This window comes from Gossypium hirsutum, chromosome D04 (assembly GCF_007990345.1).
Source record: "Gossypium hirsutum isolate 1008001.06 chromosome D04, Gossypium_hirsutum_v2.1, whole genome shotgun sequence".
NCBI lineage: Eukaryota > Viridiplantae > Streptophyta > Magnoliopsida > Malvales > Malvaceae > Gossypium > Gossypium hirsutum.
In genome coordinates, this window is record NC_053440.1 from 4,692,485 (window position 1) to 4,715,559 (window position 23,075).

The window sequence follows — 23,075 nt, forward strand, 5'->3', positions numbered from 1 at the left end:
AACAAGGAAAGGGACCATTGACCACATAGCCAAGGGGTTGGGTTTGGGGTGACAAACGTTGAAAAAATAAAGCTAAGACATGTAGCAGCTAAGTGTAAGAGTTAGTTGTTGGGTGTCCTCATAATTAATTTACGCACAGAAAGGCTAGTGGCATGATACGTTTCATCGATCATTATAATTGACTTATCAATTGGAGGAGAAGATCTGATATCAAAGATCAATTCGAAGTTGGAATCAAAATCGAGTCTGAAACTAGAGCGTCGTCCATACAATTTATTCAGTTTTAATAAATTTCGTTTTTATTTTATTTATTTTTTATTTAATTATTTTTCAAATTTAATCCCTTTTTATTTCATATATGTTGGCATGCCTCGTGAGCAAAGAAGCGATACATTTTGGTTGTAAGAAAATACAAAATTAGATAAATTAATTTACGTGGGATTGACCCTGTTCTATATAAAGCAAATTTAATTTCAATTTTAGAGTAATTTGCTTGAAAGTTTTTGTTTAATTTATTTTATTTGTGATCTTTTATTTGGGGAAAATTCAAACTGCATTTTTATTTTTTTATTTACATTATTATTAAGTAAATTTTTTTTATTTTAAAATATTATTTTTGAATTTAATAAAAAAATTTAATAAGGTTAACAATTAAGCATAAAATTTTAAAAACCAAAAAAAAGAAACTTTTTAGAAATTAAGGGTGAGTTTGGATAGGCGGTGCGTTTACCTGCGGTTAGTGTAAAAACAGCGATGGTGGTGAGATTAGATACTATAGCGATACTGTAGCGTTTGACAAAAAGTAAGCTAAACGCATCGTACCGCACCAATCGCCCATCCAAACCCACCCTAGGGCAATATGTTATAAATTAAAAAGTACAATATTATGTTGTGTTAGATGCCAAATCAGATTTTTTTTATGAAGAAATGAAAAAACGGGTAAATTACCAAAAAAAGCCCTATTTTTTTAAAATTTACTGAAATGGGCCCGGTATTTTATTATTTACCGGAATGGGCCATTTTCCCCGAAATCGCGTCCATGTCAGCGCGATGTCAGGATACGCGTCAGGAAATCGCGTCCACGTCAGCGCGCTTTGCTTACGTGGACACAAATCGTACCTACGAGGACGCGATTTGCTGACGTGGATGAACAGTTTATGTTTTTTAGCTTGGAAAACTTTGAAAGGCCATAACTTTTCGCTCGGTTGTCCGATTGAGACTATTTTTTTATTTCGAATAACTTTTCGATTGAGGCGGTTTGCCGCAGTTTTCGTCGAAAAAGATCCTTTTTTGCCCCTAAATTTTGATTTTTTCGGTTTAAAATTGAATTTTGAAACATTCAAATCATTATTTTCCTTATTTATTTGAAGTAAACACCGGATTTTTTTTACAGAATTGTTGTACTATTTTTCTGATTTGACACGTGTATGGAATAGGTCCGATAAATCGTTAGAACGTAAGTAATATAATTAAGATAATAACAGTATTTTTAAAATATGTCAATTAATTAGTTTAGCTCAGTTGGTTAAGATGCTTGCTCTTTTCCCTTAGTACCTTGGTTCAAATCTTGTTGGTAACAATTTTGAATCTTTTTTGTACTTGTTGCATTTTTTTAATCAATTAACTCTTCAATATTACATTAATATATTAATGTAATATTACATCAATATATTCAAACATAACCTCAAGTTTCAATCTTGTTGGTAACAATTTTGAATCTTTTTTGTACTTGTTGCATTTATTTTTTTAATCAATTAAAGGATCTTTTTCAACAAAAACTGCGGCAAACTGCCTTCGGCAGTTTGTCAGTGCGTAGATCTCAAAAAGTTATTCGAAATCAAAAAAAAGATCGTCTCAATCGGACAACCGAGCGAAAAGTTATGGCCTTTCAAAGTTTTCTAAGCTAAAAAACATAAATTGTTCATCCACGTCAGCAAATCGCGTCCTCGTAGGCGCAATTTGTGTCCACGTAAGCAAAGCGCGTTGACGTGGACACGATTTCCTGACGCATATCCTGACATCGCACTAACGTGGACGCGATTTCGCGAAAAATGGACCATTCCGGTAAATAATTAAATAAAGGGCCCATTTCGGTAATTTTTTACAAAAATGGGCTTTTATTGGTAAATTGCCCTGAAAAAACAACAGTTTGAGGATTTAATTTCTTCAAATTAAAGAATAGGGTCTTGTTTGACTATTTCAGTATATTTTGAGGGCTTATTTTAGTATTATCCCTTTATAATAATTTTTTTTTATTTGTGCTTATGTTACGATTAATTCGAACGACATTATTGGGTATCTTTTAGTTGCTAAAATCCCAGTACTTTGTAAAAGTTATAGATTTAGTCCTTATATTTTTATTTGATCAATGTTAGTTCCTGTATTTTTCAAATTGATCACTTTTAGTCATTGTACTTTACAAAATTTAAAATTTAGTGCTGACTCAAACGATAGCTATTAAATCTGTTTGGTTAAATTCAATTATTAGTCTATACTAAGCGTGCAACCATAGATTTAATCAATTTTCTCCAATTGGATACTATACTTTTCTGATTTTTAACGCAAATGATAGTGGTTAATCCATTAATTGGATTTTTAGTGAGTAATGTTTGAAAATAACAAGCTAACATGGGATTACTCATATGATAATATGTTTGAAATATTAGATTTTAGAAATAGCAGAACTTTACATAATGAATTTAACATTTACTGTTTGTTGATGACTGAAATTTGAAAATTTGAAAATTTAAAAAAAATACAGGGATTAAAATGTCAAATAAAAGTATAAGGATTAAATATACAATTTTTACAAAGTACAGAGACTAATAGCAGAATTTAACGGAAATCAAATAATGACAATAATCTCGTCCCTTTTACTGGGTAATTATACAGAAAAGATCTACTTAAGCCATTTTGTTTTCATTCTCCCACCGGGAAACCTTATATTATATAAATAATTGATTCTTTTTCTTAATCTTTTATGTATATTTTTGTTTGTCTCTCTTATGGGATTGATTTTTATCATTATTTCAATTTCCATCGTCTGGGTAGCTTCTCTTTGAAAGATTTTCTTCTCCCATTCAAAACCACATTTTTAAATGAAGGTAACTCCATTTTTTTTCAGATTTCTTTTACCTGTTGATTTTGTTTCAATTAATATTTATTTACCCATTGAAACCAGGTACACCTTTGCACACAAAAAATGTCTTGCTGGTTGTTGCGCACCCTGATGATGAGTCCATGTAAGTTACTGAAGAAAGCTCTTTAATTTTCGACTTTTAGAACGAATTGACCTCTCGTTTGTTGTTATACTGCTGATTTTTTATGCTTTTGTTTTCTGTAATGTGTAAGCTATTAAAACTAAAATCATAATGATCGTAAAATGATTGAATGACTAAATTGTCACAGAATAAGTGACTAGTAAAGAACACTTGAAGAAGAAGGGGTAATTGCGAGAAGAAAGAAGAAGATGGAGACCAGAAACAAAGGAGAATTTAGAGAGAAACAATTTAAACAATATTAATGTCTTAATTGATTATTAATGTCTTATAGTCGAATGTCGAAAATTCGAAAAGATTAAAAAACGATCCCCTTTTATTAATAACATGTTTTTAAACAATATTTGTATAAATTTGAACATATGTAGAAAGGTTTTCTCCTCCGAGGCAACAAAATGTCATATCCCGTAAGTTAGGATGCAATATTTGAATTCCCGAGCATAAGCTAACCTTTAAAAAAAACTTTTATTGAACGTGTATTTGAAAACCACAAATGTTTGACAACCTTGGTTCAATGAAGAAATCGAAACCCCGTAAGTTAGGGCACAATTCCTCAAAGTTCCAAAAACGATATATAAGTTTGCTTTTATTAAAAACCTCGTCTCGAGATATCAAAAGGTCATATCCAATGAGTTAGGACACAACGTTTTGAATTCCCGAGATAAGCTTTGATTTGAAATTTTTTCATTTGAATTGAAAAAAGGATACTCGGTTGCTTAAATTCAACAGAAAAATTGAAGCCTAATAAGTTAGGGCACAATCTTCTCGAGAATCTTGGATACCGAGTATTTTGAAAACTTACAGATAAAACAATTTCAATATTTAAAACAAATGCAACCTTTTAAACGAAATAAAATGCGAATGAACGATAACGTGTAACACGAAGTGATAATTCGCAAGCTAAAATGTACGCTAATGAATGACAAACAACCAATAAGTACAAGTAAGAAATACAAAACACATGAGTACCGTAATTTCATATTACATATTACGCAAATACTAATATCAACATTAGAAAGCTAAATGAACTGAAAGTTAATTAAAGAAACACCAAACAAAATAATAATAATAAATAGCATGAAAGATAAAACATTTGAAATCATCAATGTATAAATAATAAATTATATGTATATAAAAAGGAATTAAAATAAATATTAATATACATGAAAATTTGAAATATCAAAAATAGAATTTAAAAAAAAAAGATAATATACACATGAATTTTAAATTAAATGTTGCATAAGAAGAAAATCAAATAAGTAGTATACAAAACAATACATATTGATTTAAATAAGTAATACAAGTGAAATGAAAGACTTAATATGAATAGTATATATAATAATATGTGTAATAGTTAAAACAAGTAAAATAAAATAGAATATTTAAAAGAAATAAAGTACATATTTATACATAGAAAATAGGAAAAATATATATAATTTCGATGTATCTACATATGTATGATAAAATAACTCAATATAAACTGTATATACATATACGAAATGGAATTATGAAAATATTATTGTATAAATCTTTAAAGTTAGAAATATATAAAAATAGGTTTTAAGAATATATTATAAGATAAAATCATAAAAATGTATACAAATGATACTAGATTAACATAAAAAAAACAAAATAATACATTATGAAATTAAAAAAAATAATATATGGAAAATGTAACACCCCTTACCCGAGACCGTTGTCAGAGTCGAGCACGAGACATTACTTAGCTTATCTTACTAATTCGGAGCAAAAAAATTTGGTTTAAAAATTTATTTTACTATTTACAGCAAATCTGTCCAATCGCGCAGTAGTTACTAAATTAATTATAACTTGAGCTACAGAAGTAAATTTTCCCTGAAACTAGACTCATATATCTACTTACCGTAAAATTTTCAGAATTTTTGGTTCAGCCAATTAGTACAGTTTATTAGTTAAAGTCTCCCCTGTTTCACCACCTGACTGTCTTGACCTCTTGCTACTAAAAATAAGTTTTCTCACTGTAGAATTTTCATATGAAGTTCTTACTTGTTTCTACAGAAAATAGACTCAATAAGGAATCTAGAGATATAAACTACAACTCATAACCATTTTTGTGCAATTTATAATGATTTTCTAAACTTAGAACAGGGGACTCCAAAAACAGTTCTGACCCTGTCTCACTAAAGTTCTCATATCTCAAAATATAAAATTCCTTTTGTTAAACCGTTATTTTTCCATGAAAATAGACTCAACAAGCTTTAATTCCATATATTATTCACCCTCTAATTAATTTTATACTATCCTAGGTGATTTTTCAAAGTTACATCACTGCTGCTGCCTGAATTCTGTTTCTTTGCAAAATTTTACCCTTTCATGATTTCCATACATAATTTATCACCTAGACCTTTATAACAACAAACATCTTCATCCTTGACCATTTAAACAACCATTCATCATCAAATACTTACACATCTTTCTATAGCAAAATCATAATTACAAACATACGAAATAACTAAATCCCTATACATCACTTAGGTACATGCCACGTTATCAAAAGAAAAGTACATCACTAAAATATCTTTGAGGTCGGGATTGCTCTGGATGCTGAACCGAACACTGGTTTTCTACTAACCTGCGCACGGAAACAACCGTACGCTGAGTATAGGAATACTCAGTGGTATTACCATAATTAAAATTAATAACATTAATCGATAATTTATATACATTTAATTTATGTCTACAATTATTCGTTAATTGTCTCATACTTTAAATCAACTTGATCATTAATAACAATAAGCAATATTTCAATCTTATATTTAATTGTTTTCATACCTTGTTTCACTATCTAAATTTTATTGGATTTTTCAACATCTCATTCTAATAACTCATTCCAATCTATACAAAATCATTTCATCAACTCATTCGTTATCCTTTCTATTTATATTCAATTTTACACTTATAATCTTTTAACACTCAATTTATACATTAAATCCATAAATAAATTTCAATAATTTGTATTCAATTAAATTCACATATTATTTCACTATTTCAAATCATTTTATTTTCACTTCTCATTTCTCAACAATAGCTATTTCAATTTGCTTTTCTTTACTTATATTTTTACATCATCTCATACTACCAAAACCATTTCATGAACTATATCATTATCTATTTCTTGAACCCATGGTTCATACATTTCATTTCCATATCTCAATTTAATATCTTATTTCAATTCATATTCAAGATCATTCAATAAAATTTATATTATCAAAACTATTTATTTACCCCTATTAACTTGACTCGGACCTTAGCGGATACACGGATCCAACCAAACACACCAGAATGGCACCCAGTGCCTCATCGGATAGTTCGAAGCAATAAAGTGACACCCAGTGTCTCATCGGTCAAGCCGAAGTAAGTTGGTACCCAGTACCTCATTGAATCTATCCGAAGTAACAGTATGACACCCAGTGTCTCATCGACTCAAGGTCGAAGTATCCCTAAACACTTCCAATCCTATGGCATGCCAACTATATTCGACTCAGCCCGACTAGTTAATAGGGTTTTCAAATCATTTTTCTATTTCAAATTCACTTTCGATTCAATCACAATTCAACTCAGATTCACTTCCCACTTTCAAATCAATATACAATTCAATACCAATACATATTTCAGATATTCACATATAATCATACTTCGATTCAATTCAAACCACTTTTCAATCAATACACAATTCACATATTCACATATATTCAAATCTCATATCTCGATTTCCAATTCACATATCAATTCACAATTCACATATTCACACATAATCATAATTTAATTCACTTTTATTCAATTCATATTTTAATTCATTTTCCAAACAAATTCAAATCACTAATTATTTTACATTCAACATACATTTCAATACCACATTAAATCTTTTAATTCAAATTATATCACTAGTAATTTCCATTCAATTCACATACAATTCCATATCAATATTCACCTTATTTTTATTTACTAAACATATTATTCAAAATTCAACAATTGCTATTAATAAATTCAATAACAATATGTATTTATCATTCAATTCAATCGTGATACTTACCTCAATTTGTTTATCATGTATATTAATTTAAAATTTATCAATTAATGATTAAATTCGAATTATGGTAATACTAACCGAAATTTCTCTCGAGTCACTCCTTGTTCACCTTCTCCTTTCCTTTCTCGGACAATGACTCTTGCACGACATTAGCTACGTAATTAAACAATTAAAAATCATTAATACACAATTTCATTAAAATATTTCCATTTATACCTAAACTTTACCTAAATTCTAATTTAATCATTTATCAATACTAATTTTATTTTCTCATTCTAACTCCATATTCTCTCTTAATTCTTACTATAAACTCAATTTAGCTCTTCAATTTCACCATAAATCCCTAATTTCGGGATTCTTTCAATTTAGTCCCTACTATTCAAAACTTACACTTCATTTTACAATTAAATCCTTTACTAACTTCTAACTTGAAATTCAATCATTTTAACCTCTAATTCATCAATTAATTCAACATAACTCATGTCTAAAAATAAAATATCTTACAAAATTTCAACATAAATCCAATAATACTTTGTTTTAGGATTCCAAAAACTAAAAAATTATAAGAAAATGACTTAATTTAACTTACCAATTGAGCTTGGAACCTTGAAACCTCAATTTTCCCCTTTTTCTTTTCTTTCTTTCTTTCTCCCCTGTTCTTCTCTGTTTCGTTTTTCAATTCTGTTTCTGTTCTCTTTTTCTCTTCTTTCTTTTGTCTTATATATATATATATATAATATAATATAATATAATATAATATATTTATAATAATATAATATAAAAACATACTTATTACTTACGCATGTATAATATAATATATATTTTAAATTAAAAATATCTCAGATTTTTCTTTTCTTATGCCGCCTCAATTTTAGAAAAAGGCATAATTTTCTATTTGGTCCTTTTAATTTTTCTTTAATCTATAATTAAACTTTTATCTCTATTGCAATTTAATCCTCTTTCATAATTAACCTCAATTTAGACAAATTCACTTAATTAAAACTTAATTAACTGCACAACTAACTTCGTAAATATTTATAATAAATATTTACGAGTCCGATTTATCAGAACGAATTCCCGGAAATACTCTTTTTTTTAATTCGATCTTTTTAATCAATTAACCATCGGAACATTAAAATTTCTTAACGAAACTTTAATACTACCCTATCAATTTGGACAACATTTATATACCAAATTGGACAGCATTTTTACACCAAAATTTGGACAGCATAAATACAACAATTTGGGCAGCATATATACAACAATTTGAGCAGCATTTTTACACCAAAATTGGACAGCGTATATACAACAAATTGGGCAGCATTTAAACATCAAAATATGTATATATATATATATATTTATATATACATTCGGTAATTTAGTTCAACTCATAACCAAATAAATCCATCATCCAATGCATAACTATTATACATATACTAATCACTTAATCAAATTTAATATGTTCAAACTATATATAAATCATGTTTAATTTCGTATCACAAGCTTATACCATAATCAAATATGCATAATTATAAACTCCAGTTCAATGACCATTAAGACCATATGCATAGACACCAAACTCGATCAAAAGAAGATAAGCCATTTTCGCATGGCTATTAATTACATTTACAAGTACTAAATCCAAAATCAACATTCCATCTATGCTATACATGCCACATACACAAAATTAACTTAGTAAAATAACGAAGAAAATTGTCGATAGTGTGATAATTCTTGCTGACGATCCCCGAGCTCGTAACGCGACTCCAAAATCTATAAAACAAAGGTGAATAATAACACACACAGAGTAAGCTATTTAAGCTTAGTAAGTCATAAGCAAAAATTATAATTATCGACAATTACATATTAACATTTTATTATAAAGGCTGAATATGCATATATCAAATTTAAATTATCATTTACTACCAAATCACATTTGAACATCATATACCTATACCTTATGGCCGAACATAATCAATCATATACTTATATATATATTCACTTTCATTATTACTAATACATCAATAGGCTAAATCACATTTATGTTCAAGCAAGTTAGCACATAGTTCATAGTCAAAATAAGAACTTTCATCAATTCAAATAACCACTTGCCTTATTTCTATATAAATAGATAACTAACACATACCTGAACCCGTAATTTAATTTCACATTCAGTCTTTACTTCACATTGCCCGTTGAACCATTCGGAATTAAAAAGGATACGCGGATAATTGGAAACTCGTACAATGCCAACGTCCCAGACGTGGTCTTACATGTAATCACATATCGATGCGACTGTCCTAGACAGGGTCTTACACGTAAACACAAGTCGATGTCAATGTCCCAGACGTGGTCTTACACGATAACACATATCGTAAATCCTATGTCATGACATATGTATCCTATCTATTCCTAGGGTTCGTACGGGACTTTCGGACAACGTATCTCGATCGAATCGAACTCGAATATAGCTCCTTTGCCCAATATACATTCGGCCATACACAAATATATTCATAAAAATTCCATCCAACATGTAACATATATATATTATCAAATTTAACGACATTTATATGCTGATAGACTTACCTCGGATATCGTCGACTGATAAATCGGCTACTCGACCACTTTTGTCTTTCCCCGATCCAAATTCGATTTCTTTAATTCTTGATCTAAATATATTTAAATTAAGCTTATTTAAATACCATTCTATTCAATTTAGCCTAAAAATACATGAATGGGCAAATTACAATTTTGCCCCTAATATTTCACACTTTTTACAATTTAATCCTTTTTGCTCAAAACACAAAATACACAAAATTTAACTACACTCCTAATGGGTGAATATTCCTAGTGTCCATATAATTCCATATTTTCATTTATTTAGCATTTTAGTCCCTTGAAAATTTTATTTTCACAATTTAACCCTAATTACTAAATTTCATCAAAAATTCAAAATAATACATATTAATCTAACAAATATATTTCATATTTCACCTACTAGCATCATAAAACTCAAGCATTCATCAATGGCACATTTCAAAATTATCCACAATTCATAAAATTAAGACATGGGTTTTGAAGAACACGAAGTAACGATCTCAAAAACATAAAAATTATCAAAAACCAAACAAAACATACCTTGAATTTGAGCTTCCAAGTGACCGAATGTTCCTAGGTTTTTTTTTCTATTTCTTTTCTTTGAATTTCGGAAATAACAAGGATGAACATGGCTTTCTTTTAGTTAAATTTTAACATATAATAATTTATTAACCTTTTACTAAAATAACCTTAAAAAAATAAACAAACAAAACATATAAATTAAGGTCACTTTTGACCATTACCATCCACTATCCTTTAAAATGGGCTAATTTCCCTTTAAGGACCCCACATTAAAAAGCCACTATCAAATAAACACTTTACACTATGCAAATTTCACATTTTATGCAATTAGATACTTTTGTCAAATTAAACACACAAACAACAAAATTAATTCACGAAATTTTCACAACATCAAATTTATATATAATAAACACGAAAAATAATATTAAAATATTTTTCAGAATCGGATTTGTGGTCCCGAAACTACTATTTAGATTAGGGTCAAAATCAGGTTGTTACATCACTGTTTTTGTATTTTTTATAATTTGTGGATACAGAATGCCTGTTTTATTTATTTTTTGATTCGTGTGTATAATCTCCTTTTACAGATTTGTAAATGGCTTTATATAGTCGAATCAATTTAAAAAATTACCGAAAATTTTTATATTTTCTCTATCTTATCCGTTGCTATTCTGTTATTGCCTCTAGTGCTTTCTCCTACTGGTTGTTTGAATTTTTTGCAGGTACACAGCCAGCCTGGAGGCGGAGGCGCACGTGTGAAGGTGCGACATGTTGGGCTGCTATCAGGGCGTGTGGTGGCTGAGGCTCAATTGCTGCCTAGGGTTTCTGTTAGTATTAGGTTATTGGGACTTTATTAATTAGGTTAGGGGTTTAGGTTTAATTGGGTTGGGGTATTAATTTCTATATTGGGTCGAGTTAATGGGTTTCGGGTTTATTATTTTGGTTTTTAAATTTTGGCTATAATCTGAACTGGACATTTAGTTTGGTTTTTATATTCATTAATTGGGCCCGGGGAAAATTTGGGTATTACAATTCCGATAACTTTAAGAGAAAAAGAGACATTTACTTATTACAGAGATGGTGCGATTTGATGATGATGATGATGATGATGATTATTATTATTATTATTATTATTATTATTTATTTTTTTATTTACTTTACCACTCTCAGTCTTGTTGTTTTTTGTGAAACTTAGGGTGTGTTTATTTACATGTAAAAGGTTTTGCGGAAAATGTCTTCTGCATTTTTCTGTGTTTGTTTCACAGAAAACAGCTTGGTCAACAGAAAATGACTTACAGCTCAACGAAAAATAAGCCTTTTTCCTTGTAAAATGACTTACCCTTTTGAAAAGTGTAAGTCATTTTCCGAAAAAGAGCTCCTCAATAGATAATTTTACTTTTATATAAAAATTAACTTAAATCAAGTTTAATATTATTATATTGATAATAAATTTTATTTTTATTTTTAAAAATATTTAAAATATTAATATAAAATATTAATATTTTTAATATTATTAAACATACGTATTTAATTATTTATATTTAGTCATATAATAAATTATTAATATAATTAATATAATTTATTGTTTTTAATAAATTATTTAATATTTAAATTTTATTTTAATAGTAAATTTTAAAAATAATAATTTTAAATAATATTATTCACATATTATTGAAAATAACAATATTAATATTTTAATACTAAATATTTATTACAATTATAAATATATTAATAATAAATGTTCTGTAGTATAAATGTTAAAATATGTCATAGTCTATATACTCTTCACAAAATTGCAATTTAGTTATTGTACTTTTATTTTCAAGAATTTAGTCCCTCTACTTTCCAGATTTGAAAATCAAGTCCAACTGCTGACAGTGTTGATTTTTTTAATCAATTTTGTTAATGTCACATTTTAAATAAAAAAATACTCAGTTGGTAGTCATGTAACTAAAAACTAATCGTTGCAATGAACCTAAATTTAACAAAATATTTTTAATATATATAAAAACAATGTAAAACATAAAATTATAGATATAAAATAAATTCAATTAAACAATGAAAAAATAAAAAAAATCTCAAATGTATGTTTGTTTAATTGAAAACGACTTATGAAATATTTTTAAAGAACCTGCCAAACAAAAGAAAATATTTTACACAGATTCATCCAAAAACCAGAAAATATTAGTTTTTTCCAGAAAAGTAAGTCATTTTCCAGAAATCATTTTCCGAAAACCATTTTCAGTGAAACAAACGGAGCCTTAATATCAACTTTGAGATTGAATTGGATCTCAATATTGTATCCAGATTTTTAAATAGATGTCACTTTAAATTTTGATAAAAAAATATAAAATTATAAATAAATGAATATTCATTTTTTTTATTTTTTTAATATAAAATTTCATTTTTTTAAATCTTATAAACAAGAGTTAAACAATATTCAAATTGTTCTTTTTTATTTTTATTTTACAAATAATAATTTATTTATAACACGTTTAGCTTAATTTGTTCCTTATTCCAATTAAGAATCCTTTGTAGAGCTGCCAACATGACTTCCCACCCATAGGATCTCTAAAACTTCATTCTTACATGTATATCCTCAATTCATGTGCTTGCCCTCAAGCAATAGTTTTTGAACCAACTTGAACATGGCGTCATTAATGTTGAAAAAAAAAAGAAGAAAAAAAGTTGAATATGTTTAAGTCTTCTTTATGGATTTTTCTCTTAAATTGTTTTATTTATAAAATTATTATTTTAATAAAAATCATGTTAAAAAAAAGTAGAAAAATGAGTATTCATTTATTTATAATTTGTATTTGCTTTTATAAATTTTTATGTATTTTAATTGAAAAATAAAATTTTAAAAATATATTATGGAGGTTAATTAATATTACAAGCTTGATTTATGGAGATGATATTGCACAGGAAATCATCAATTTCAGCAAATACAAAATAAAGATGAAAATGTAAAGCAAATATAATATCTAAAATACATGACACAACTAAATAGAACTGAAAAATGAAGTTGGGCAGGGAGGTATGGGGATCTCAACTGTCCCTTCCAACATCAACAGTACCTTCTTCATGGAAGGGCGCAGGTTGGTTCATCCAGGATGCACCACAGTCCTACGATCACCATCCTTTCAAGTTGTTTTATATCCACCTCATCATCTTCCCCTACTATCTTCCCTACCTCACCGGCTTGGTAACAATCGTAGACCCATTCTTCAAGGACAACTTCTTCCTCCTTGAGGCTCCAATTTACACTCCGTCGACAACATATGATCTCCAATAATACAATCCCGAAGCTATAAACATCTGCTTTCACTGTCACCGGTAGTTTCCTGTGCCACTCTGGTGCAACGTACCCCCTTGTTCCTCTGATCCCAGTGAAGGTCTTGGTTTGGTCTGGCTTTAGCAACTTGGCCAATCCGAAATCGGATATTTTCGCTTGCCCGTTTTCGTCCATTAGTATGTTCTGAGACTTGATGTCACAATGGATTATTTGAGTTTCGCATTCTTCATGAAGATAGAGGAGTCCTCGAGCTACGTCGCGAGCGATTTCCACCCTATCGATCCAACAAGGTCGTCTTTCGGGTGTAAAGAGTACATCGAAAAGTGATCCATTGATCATGTACTCGTATATCAACAGCCTATTAGCTCCATCATGGCAGTATCCTAGTAGTCGAACTAAGTTTCGATGATGAGTTCTCCCAATGATTCGTATCTCGTTTTGGAACTCTCGTTCGCCTTGGTCTGATATGTTGTCCAATCTCTTCACTGCCACAACTTTTGTCGAACCATTCAACATTACCATCCCTTTGAAAACGGTCCCAAATGCTCCTTTCCCGATTTCTTCCTGGAAATTATCAGTCATCGCCTTGATTTCTGCAAAACTAAACGAAATAGGAGCAACGTTCTCGCACAATCTTATGTTGTTGTCTGTAGAAAACCTTTTGTATCTGAAAACACGACTCCTAAGAATCAAAGCCCCAGAAATTACCAACACCATGATTGCAAAACCAACCAGTGAAAGCCCAATGATTAAAATATCCGTATGAACTTTCCCATTCCCATCTTTAGGTTCATCAGCATGTTTTCTTTGTTCATTAATGGATGAATATATACCTACCTTGATCAAAGCGATGTTTGAATTGCTAAGATCCCTTCTCCCATATCTCAAAGGAAGCCTTTGCTTCGTGCATTTTCCATCATTAAACATGGCTGCCTCACAGTTGCAATCCTCATAACATGCTGTCTCACATTCTTCTCTGGTTGTTGAAGTCACCTCAGAATATCTAGTATCTTCCCATACAGTGTTTTCAGCCGCCTGAATGGTATACTGGATTTTCCCATCATCGTTTTTACAGCTGTCGCTGGAGAAATTCCTCTCGCAGCCAGCAGTGAAATTTCCTTCTATAACTGGAGCAAATCCTGGAAGACATATACAATTAGCTTCTCTATCTACATCAACGCAATAACCATTAAGCCCACATAGACCCTTGGGTGCACACTTGTCTGACGTAGATGACCATATAACTGATCGATTCCCGTTCTGATCGAGTCTGTAAGAATAGAGTCGAAGGATGCCATCGGAATCAATTTTCATCAGATAAACTGTTCTATTTGTATCATCATACCCTCCTGTGGTTAGATCCTTTATGTTGAAGCCTGTTGAATTGAGCATGTACAAATGACCATCATTGTCGAGATTCAGGCTCACGTTATCTCCCTTACCATCTGTAGAGGATGACCAATAAGAATATGGTATTGCGCCTGGAGCGTCCACAGGGTACTGCACCAGGTTACCATCATCCTGCATCACAAGACGAAATATACCAGTTGACTGGTCAGTTTCCGAGACACTAGAGACCAGCTCCTTTCCAGCTGAGAGACGCTGTCATTGTAGAATGCTAGTGGTTGGATATTGGAAGCTCTGCCATATGATGTCCTCGTCAGAGTTGAATACAACGAAATTGCCAGTATCAAGCATCGAAGCTGCAGCAATTTTCTGAGATGCATCGGTGACGATGTATACGTCTCGTCTTGGCGGTGACTGAAGAATGAGCCTTCCATCGGTTGTAAGAGCCAAGCTAGCAGTGCTTGGAACAGGAGGATCATCTCGGTTGGCAGTCCAAACTACTGTCCTTTGAGGAACTCCAGCAAGGAAAACCCCAACACCATAGCCCTTACCTTGGGGATAAAACCCAAAGCCATAGAGACCAGAAGGGGATAGCCATGCGGATTTGCCGGTGGTCGTGGGTGTCAAAGATGAGCCCAAACGTATAGTGGAGTTCCTTGGTTGAGCTACTGCATGCAAATGAAAGGAAAAGGAACACACAAGGAAAAGAAATGAAATGGCGACCATGGTTGAGGCCTAAAAGGTACAATATCCCTATAGATTACAGAGCATATCGTTATATATATATGGTTTAATGAGTTTTGAGAGTCAATATTTTCAATGAATTTTCCATCTTACTTTTCTGATAGGATAGTAATCAGTATGAAATTTCGTCGTAGACAAGTAGGTCATAAGCGTTGATTCCAAAGGCGAGCAATCATCGATTGGCTACTTCAGTGCACTCATGTGCTGATGTTTTTAATTTGAAAGGAAAATTTATATTTAACTGGCTAAGGTCTAGGCACAATTACTTCAATTCAATTACAACTTTTTTTTTTGAAAAAAAAACTTAAACCATGAAAAACTAATTAAATCCGTGTAAAGGTATTACTATGAGACAGTAAAACCTCTTGTACTAGAGATAGGGGTTTCTCAAACAACATCAAAATCGAGGGACATCTATTCACGAACTTGATCATTCGATCAGCAACTACATTTTGAGCTATCGGTATATGACGGATTCTAATCTTCCAACTCATTTGAACAAGTTATTGATTAATCGTAATTCAACCAGACTACTATTGGCAACGCCAGCCTCTAGTAAAGACTCCACTAAAAGCGCATTATCATATTCTTGTTCTAGTTGCTTATAACCTTTTGCCCATGCTTTTGCACAAACCTTCAAGCATGGCTCTTGCTTCAATTCGAAAAATCGTTCCCTTGCCCGTTATCATTGAAAATCCATGCAACCATTTCATCTTGACATCTCTAAATACCCCTCCAATCAAAGCATTATTATTAGTGCTCCATCCATGTTAAGTTTAATCAACCCTTACTCCGGTGATAATTTAATTACAAATTTTCAATTTCAACCTTCATAATATTTTTATTTCTTCACCCCATTACTTAATTTGTCATTTGTTTCTTGATTAATGTCTACATATATATGTAACTTACTTTATTTAAGTCTCAAATTTTTATTATATTTTAAATTTTAGTCAAACAACTTGTATATAAATAACCCTTAATAATGCATTATTTGATATAGTCAAACTGATTATTTTAGGTGGAATGATAAAATATTTATATTTATATTTATATTTATTTTGACCATAAATGTATAGAAAATGACTTGGTAGAATTTTGAGTTTTTTTTAAGTAGGCAAGTTTTTTAGCTTTACTGTTAAGTATGACTCCTATTTTTAGTCAAATTTGAAAAATAATCTTTTAGTTAAACTCTGTTTATTTATTTCAGTCAAACACTGATTAGTTTAGATTATTTTATTATTATTTGACATATGAATTTTGTAATACCCCCTACCCGTATTCGTCGTCGAAATAGAATATGAGGCATTACCAGATTTTATCAAATAAATTTTTTTTTTAAATTCAATATAACCCCTTTATAAATATCTAATCTTCCCTGCAAATTTTAAACCGAGACCAACCCGACACAACCAATCCATTTCAATATATTTTCAAGATAGATTTATCGTATTCATAAGATAATCTCATCACATACCAAAATCAAAATTTGTTAGCCATATGGCTAACTATACATTCATTTCACATTAACATCTACTTTACTAGCTTATACATGCCATTGATTTCCAAAATAAAGTTTCTTCATATACCGAGATCTTGAGGTTGATAGTGTGATGTGTCTCCGACCAAATCCGACCTCCGAGCTCTTAACACTACAAAACAAGGGAAAATGAAACAGAGTAAGCACTTTGCGCTTAGTAAGTTCATGTAACAAGAATTATACTTACCTAATATTTTCAATACAATGCAATAAACATTCATACATCCATTCAATACATTATTCCCCTATCATGCACAAACTCAACATTCAAGTTAGTTCAATCATTTCCATGTATCAATAATATATATGCCATGATTGATGAGCTCATCAATTCCATAATTTCCATTCCCTTATTATTTTTCCATATTTATCCCGTTGAACTACTTGGAATTTCGATTGATTTTCAGGGATACACCTAAGTGTACAAATCCGGGTCCATCAATTCATATTCATGTGTGCACATTTTCATTTCAGAGAGCACACTCCCGCGAACCTCATCCTTACAGCGGGATTACCAGTCCAGGCTAAATCCCCTGCAATGACAATTACTCTAATGAGCTTGGATCTGAATTACCAGTCCAGGCTAAATTCAGACCCTAATCCAAATTACCCGTCCGGGCTAAATCCATTTTTCACATATTCTTCGGGAGGGCTATATCAGGATAGGATCACCCGTTCGGGCTAGATCCTTTTTACTGTCAATTCCTTTTCAGAGATCCATCGAATTTTCCTTCCATTCAACCGGGATTTATTTTCTATTTTCATCAAGAATATCAATACTTCATCAATTATCATACAATAAACATCCAAATCATATTCACATCAATAACAAACATTTCAAGCATTTAAGAATATAATTCAAGTTACACGAACTTACCTCGACACTTGTTCGTAAACAAAAATCTACTAATCCCGAACTTTTTCTTTTCCTCGATCTAGCTTCGTATTTGAATTTTTTGGATCTAAATAAATAAATTTAATCATTAATCTAATAGATTTCATGTTCATATGTAACATTCTCTATAATTCCATTATTATTTATAGTGCATTCAAAGCTATCTCACTGAGTCACATTCACTAAATTATTTATATCTTGAGCTACGGAACCCCAAATTAAGCTCCGTTAATTTTCACTGAAACTAGACTCACATATATTCTTACCATAAAATTTTAAGAATTTTGTGTTTAGCTAAAAAGTACAATTTATTCTTTAAAGTTTCCCCTATTTCATTGTTTGACAGTTCTGACCCCTCTTCACTAAAAATTAATTATCTCATTGTACATAATTCGGATGATGTTTCTATTTGTTTCTTCTGAAAATAGACTCATTAAGGATTCTAACCATATAAATTATAACTCATAATAATTTTTGTACAATTTTTAATGATTTTCCAAAGTCAGAATAGGGGAATCCGAATTCATTCTGACATTGTCTCATAAAATCTATTATATCTCATGATTTTACAATTCCATTGATTAAACCGTTTCTTCTATGAGAAACTAGACTCAACAAGATTTAATTTCATATTTTATTCATTCTCTAATTCGATCTCTAAAATTTTTGGTGATTTTTCAAAGTTAGACTACTGCTGCTGTCCAAAACTGTTTTAGTGTATGATGTTAATTACCATTTTTCCCTAAACTTTCAATAAATGATAATTTCATCCCTGCTCAATTAACCTCTCAATTGAGCTGATTTTTCTCAATTAACACTTTATCCCATCACTTTAAACTACTTTATAAGCTTTGGAAATCAGAATTTTAGTACTAGACTTTAATTCCAAACTTTTTCATAATTAGGTCCTACAAATCAATTTCTATTGAAATTACCTAATAAAATCATCTCATAAACAAATTAAAGCTTAAATTTCATCCTATTTCATCATAACTTCCAGAAAATATTCATAGCAACTTTCAAATTCATTCATAAAATCAAAAACTAATGAATTTAGTAATAGGACCTAGTTGTAAAAGTCTTAGAAACACAAAAATTACAAGAAAAAGGCAAGGATTAACTCACTTGGAGCAAAAATTATGAAAAACCAGCTTGAAGAAACCCTTAGGACGTTTTTGGCTGATGAGAATGCAGAAAAATAAAGAGAAATCTAGATAATTTTACTTTAGTCCTAACTTTTAAAGCAAATTTTGTAATATTCCAATTTTACCCTTAATTCTTCAATGCTGCTGATTTTTCTCAGCTTATGCCGCCCAAAATATCTCCTTTTGGGGTTATTTGCAATTTATGTCCCTCCTCATTTAACAATTGAGCTATTTAATCCTTCTAGTAACTTTTACACCTTTTTCAATTTAGTCCTTTTCACCTAATTGACTACCCAAACATTAAAATTTTCTAACGAAATTTTAATACCATATTACTAACACTTCATAAATATTTATAAAAATATTTTTGACTCATTTTTAAGAGATTGAGGTCTCGATACCTTATTTTTACCCAATTTCTTCAATAATTTCTTTTTCTAACTAACCACTAAATTGGTAAAATTTTTCTATCGATATTTTCATACGATTTCCTATCATACCAATATTCATGCAAAAATATTAAAATAAATTTCTCTTTAAATCAGATTTGGGGTTACAAAACTACTATTTCGATAACCTTGAATTTGGGCTAGTACAAATTTAGCCTATAAATAGGCTCTTTTACAACCTTAGAAAAAATACCCATTAGATTAGAACTCATAACACATTCAGAGAATTTTTTGTTTACGTTTTAAGGGTTCTTTGTTTTTCGAGTTTTCGGGGTTTAGTCTTTATCTCCATCTTTTGTACTCTTTATTCTTTTGCCATTATAATAAAATTATCTTTGCTCGTGGTTTTTTATCCTCTTTGGAGGAGTTTTTCCACGTCAAATTTGTGTGTTCAATTTCTCAATTTATTCCGCTATTTTTTGTAACTTGTTGCTTAACCGGGTCGATTCCTAACAAGTGGTATCAGAGCTAGTTTAAAGATCAGTCCATTCAGATATGACAACAACAAGATTTGAAATTGAGAAGTTCGATGGTGAGACAAATTTTAATCTATGGCAAGTTCGAATGATGGCAATTCTAGTTCAATCCGGTTTGAAAAAAGTTGTTACCGGGAAAAAGCCTGAGAATCTAAATAAAACAGAATGGGAAGAGCTTGATGAAAAGGCCTTGTCTGCAATCCAGTTGTGCCTCGCGAATACGGTATTGCAGGAGGTATTGATAGAGAAGACCTCATCCGCCTTGTGGAAATATGTTAGAAATTCTTTATGCGACTAAGTCTCTGGCGAACCGTTTAGTGTTGAAACAACGTCTATTTACGTTTAGCATGAACGAAGGTGAGCTTCTTAGAGATCACATCAGTCAATTCATTACTCTTTTAAATGATTTAAAGAACGTTGAGGTTCATATTGATGATGAAGATCAAGCTATGCTATTATTGTGCTCTTTACCCCATTCATACAAGTTTTTCAAGGAGACCCTGATTTATGGCAGAGACAAATCTCTTTCGAAGATGTGAAGGGTCATTTGTTGAGTAGAGACAAACTCGACAATGAGCTTCATTTGGATAGCAAGACAGATAGGCAAGCTTCCGTTTTGGTAGCATCAAAGAAACAAGACAAAAGGTGTCGCTATTGTAAAAAGTTAGGTCACGTCAAAGCAGATTATTATAAACTGCGAAATAAAAGAGCTGCTGAGAGTAACGAAGAAGATGTAGCTGGTGCTAATTTGATCGATGAAAGCGGTGATGATTTCTTGTTAGTGTCAACGAGCGATAACTCCAAGCTCACGTCCGAGTGGATCCTAGATTCGAGATGTTCTTTCCACATGTATCCCAATAGAGAATGGTTCTCCACATACAGTTCGGTTGAAGGTGGCGTTGTGCGCATGGGAAACGATTCATCTAGTAAGGTAATTGGTATTGATACTGTTAAAATTAGGATACACGATGGGACGATTAGGACACTCTCAGATGTCAGATATGTACCTGATTTACGAAAGAATCTCATCTCCTTGAGTATTTTAGACTTAAAAGGATGCAGAATCAACATCGAGTCAAGCGATATTAAAGTATCTCGTGGAGCTCTCGTTTTGTTAAAAGGTAAAAGAACTGGCAGTCTTTATATTCTGGAAGGTTCTACAGTGACCGGTGAAATCGGACGTCCCTCGTCCGTTATAGAGTCGAAGTCAACTCATTTGGAGCGGAGGCAACTTGGTCATAGGAGGGAAAAATGTAAGACCGTTTCGTTGAAGAGAGGTTCTCTTTTGGATGCAGGTTTTGAAAAGTTAGGGCACTGTGTTCGTGAAAATCAGACTCGGGTTAGTTTTGATTTGGCAGTGTACAAGTCGAAGGCTAGAAGTCTTCCAGTTTCTAAGCACAGATTCGACTCAATTAATTCCCTGCATAGTTCAATATAGGCTCGTGGCGGGCTTTGGCAAAGATGGCGTTGTGGAAATATGAGTCAAGTGGAGATTTGTTAAGTATGACTCCTATTTTTAGTCAAATTTGAAAAATAATCTTTTAGTTAAACTCTGTTTATTTATTTCAGTCAAACACTGATTAGTTTAGATTATTTTATTATTATTTGACATATGAATTTAGCCTATAAATAGGCTCTTTTACAACCTTAGAAAAAACACCTATTAGATTAGAACTCATAACACATTCAGAGAATTTTGTGTTTACGTTTTAAGGGTTCTTTATTTTTCGGGTTTTCTGGGTTTAGTCTTTATCTCCATCTTTTGTACTCTTCATTCTTTTGCCATTATAATAAAATTATCTTTGCCCGTGGTTTTTTATCCTCTTTGGAGGAGTTTTTCCACGTTAAATTTGTGTGTTCAATTTCTCAATCTATTCTGCTATTTTCTGTAACTTGTTGCTTAACCGGGTCGATCCCTAACATTTACCATTAAAAAATGGCTAAATCTATTGGTCTTTCTTCTTCTTTTCACGACTTCTTTCACACCTCCTATCTTGACTATCGACGAAAGCTGTGGGGTTTTAGCATTAACAGATGATAATCTATTACTTGGTCTTTAAAATTAAATTTACGGTAAATCATTTAAATATGATGGAATTTATTTTTTAGTTATTCAATTATAAAAAAATTAAAATATCATCCAACTAATTCGTTTGTTTTTTTTTTATCTTTTTTCATCGAGTGTTGTTAAGTTTTCTACAAGAGGGGCCAATTGAGTCTTAGCTCGATTGACAGAGGAAGTGGGTTTGAGTGCGCTGAAGCACATTATCCTTCTATTTATGGGTTCTATTTATGGGTTAAGACTAGGCTATGAGTAGTTCTAAATATTATATCAAAAAGAGCAAATATAATCAGAACCTATAATGAGATAGGGCTAGTTTGGCAATACTTTTGAAAAGTACTTTTGAAAAGTGCTGTGGAAAAGTAATTTTGAGAAGTGCTTTTGAAAAGTTTGGTTTAAAATTTGAGTGTTTAGCATTGCTGTCAAAAAGTGCTTTTGAGAAATAAAATGTTCATTTTAGACATGTTATTATCAAGTAACAAATATACATTTAAATCATATTTAAATTAGTTAATGTTATTATATTTTAGTAAAAATAGAAAAAAAATTATTATGACTTGTTGTTAATATTTTAATATATGAAATATAAATTTTAAATATTTTTAAATAATAAATATTAATTATCTATAAAATTTAACTAGAATATATAAACTAT

General features: G+C 30.6%; 2 long non-coding RNA genes and 1 pseudogene across 2 annotated transcripts; 1 reads left to right on the plus strand and 2 right to left on the minus strand.

Moving 5' to 3' along the window:
* The first annotated feature begins 2,932 nt into the window (after positions 1–2,932).
* LOC121216262 (uncharacterized) lies at positions 2,933–4,321 on the plus strand. Its single transcript, XR_005912357.1, has 3 exons — positions 2,933–3,104; positions 3,182–3,242; positions 3,409–4,321. It is a non-coding gene; the product is annotated as an uncharacterized lncRNA (long non-coding RNA).
* Positions 4,322–5,593: 1,272 nt separating this feature from the next.
* LOC121216263 (uncharacterized) lies at positions 5,594–7,987 on the minus strand. Its single transcript, XR_005912358.1, has 3 exons — positions 7,937–7,987; positions 7,426–7,500; positions 5,594–5,889 (listed from the first exon to the last, which is right to left on the minus strand). It is a non-coding gene; the product is annotated as an uncharacterized lncRNA (long non-coding RNA).
* A 5,362-nt stretch (positions 7,988–13,349) lies between these two features.
* On the minus strand, positions 13,350–16,016 carry LOC107959464 (G-type lectin S-receptor-like serine/threonine-protein kinase LECRK4; annotated as a pseudogene).
* Positions 16,017–23,075: the final 7,059 nt, after the last annotated feature.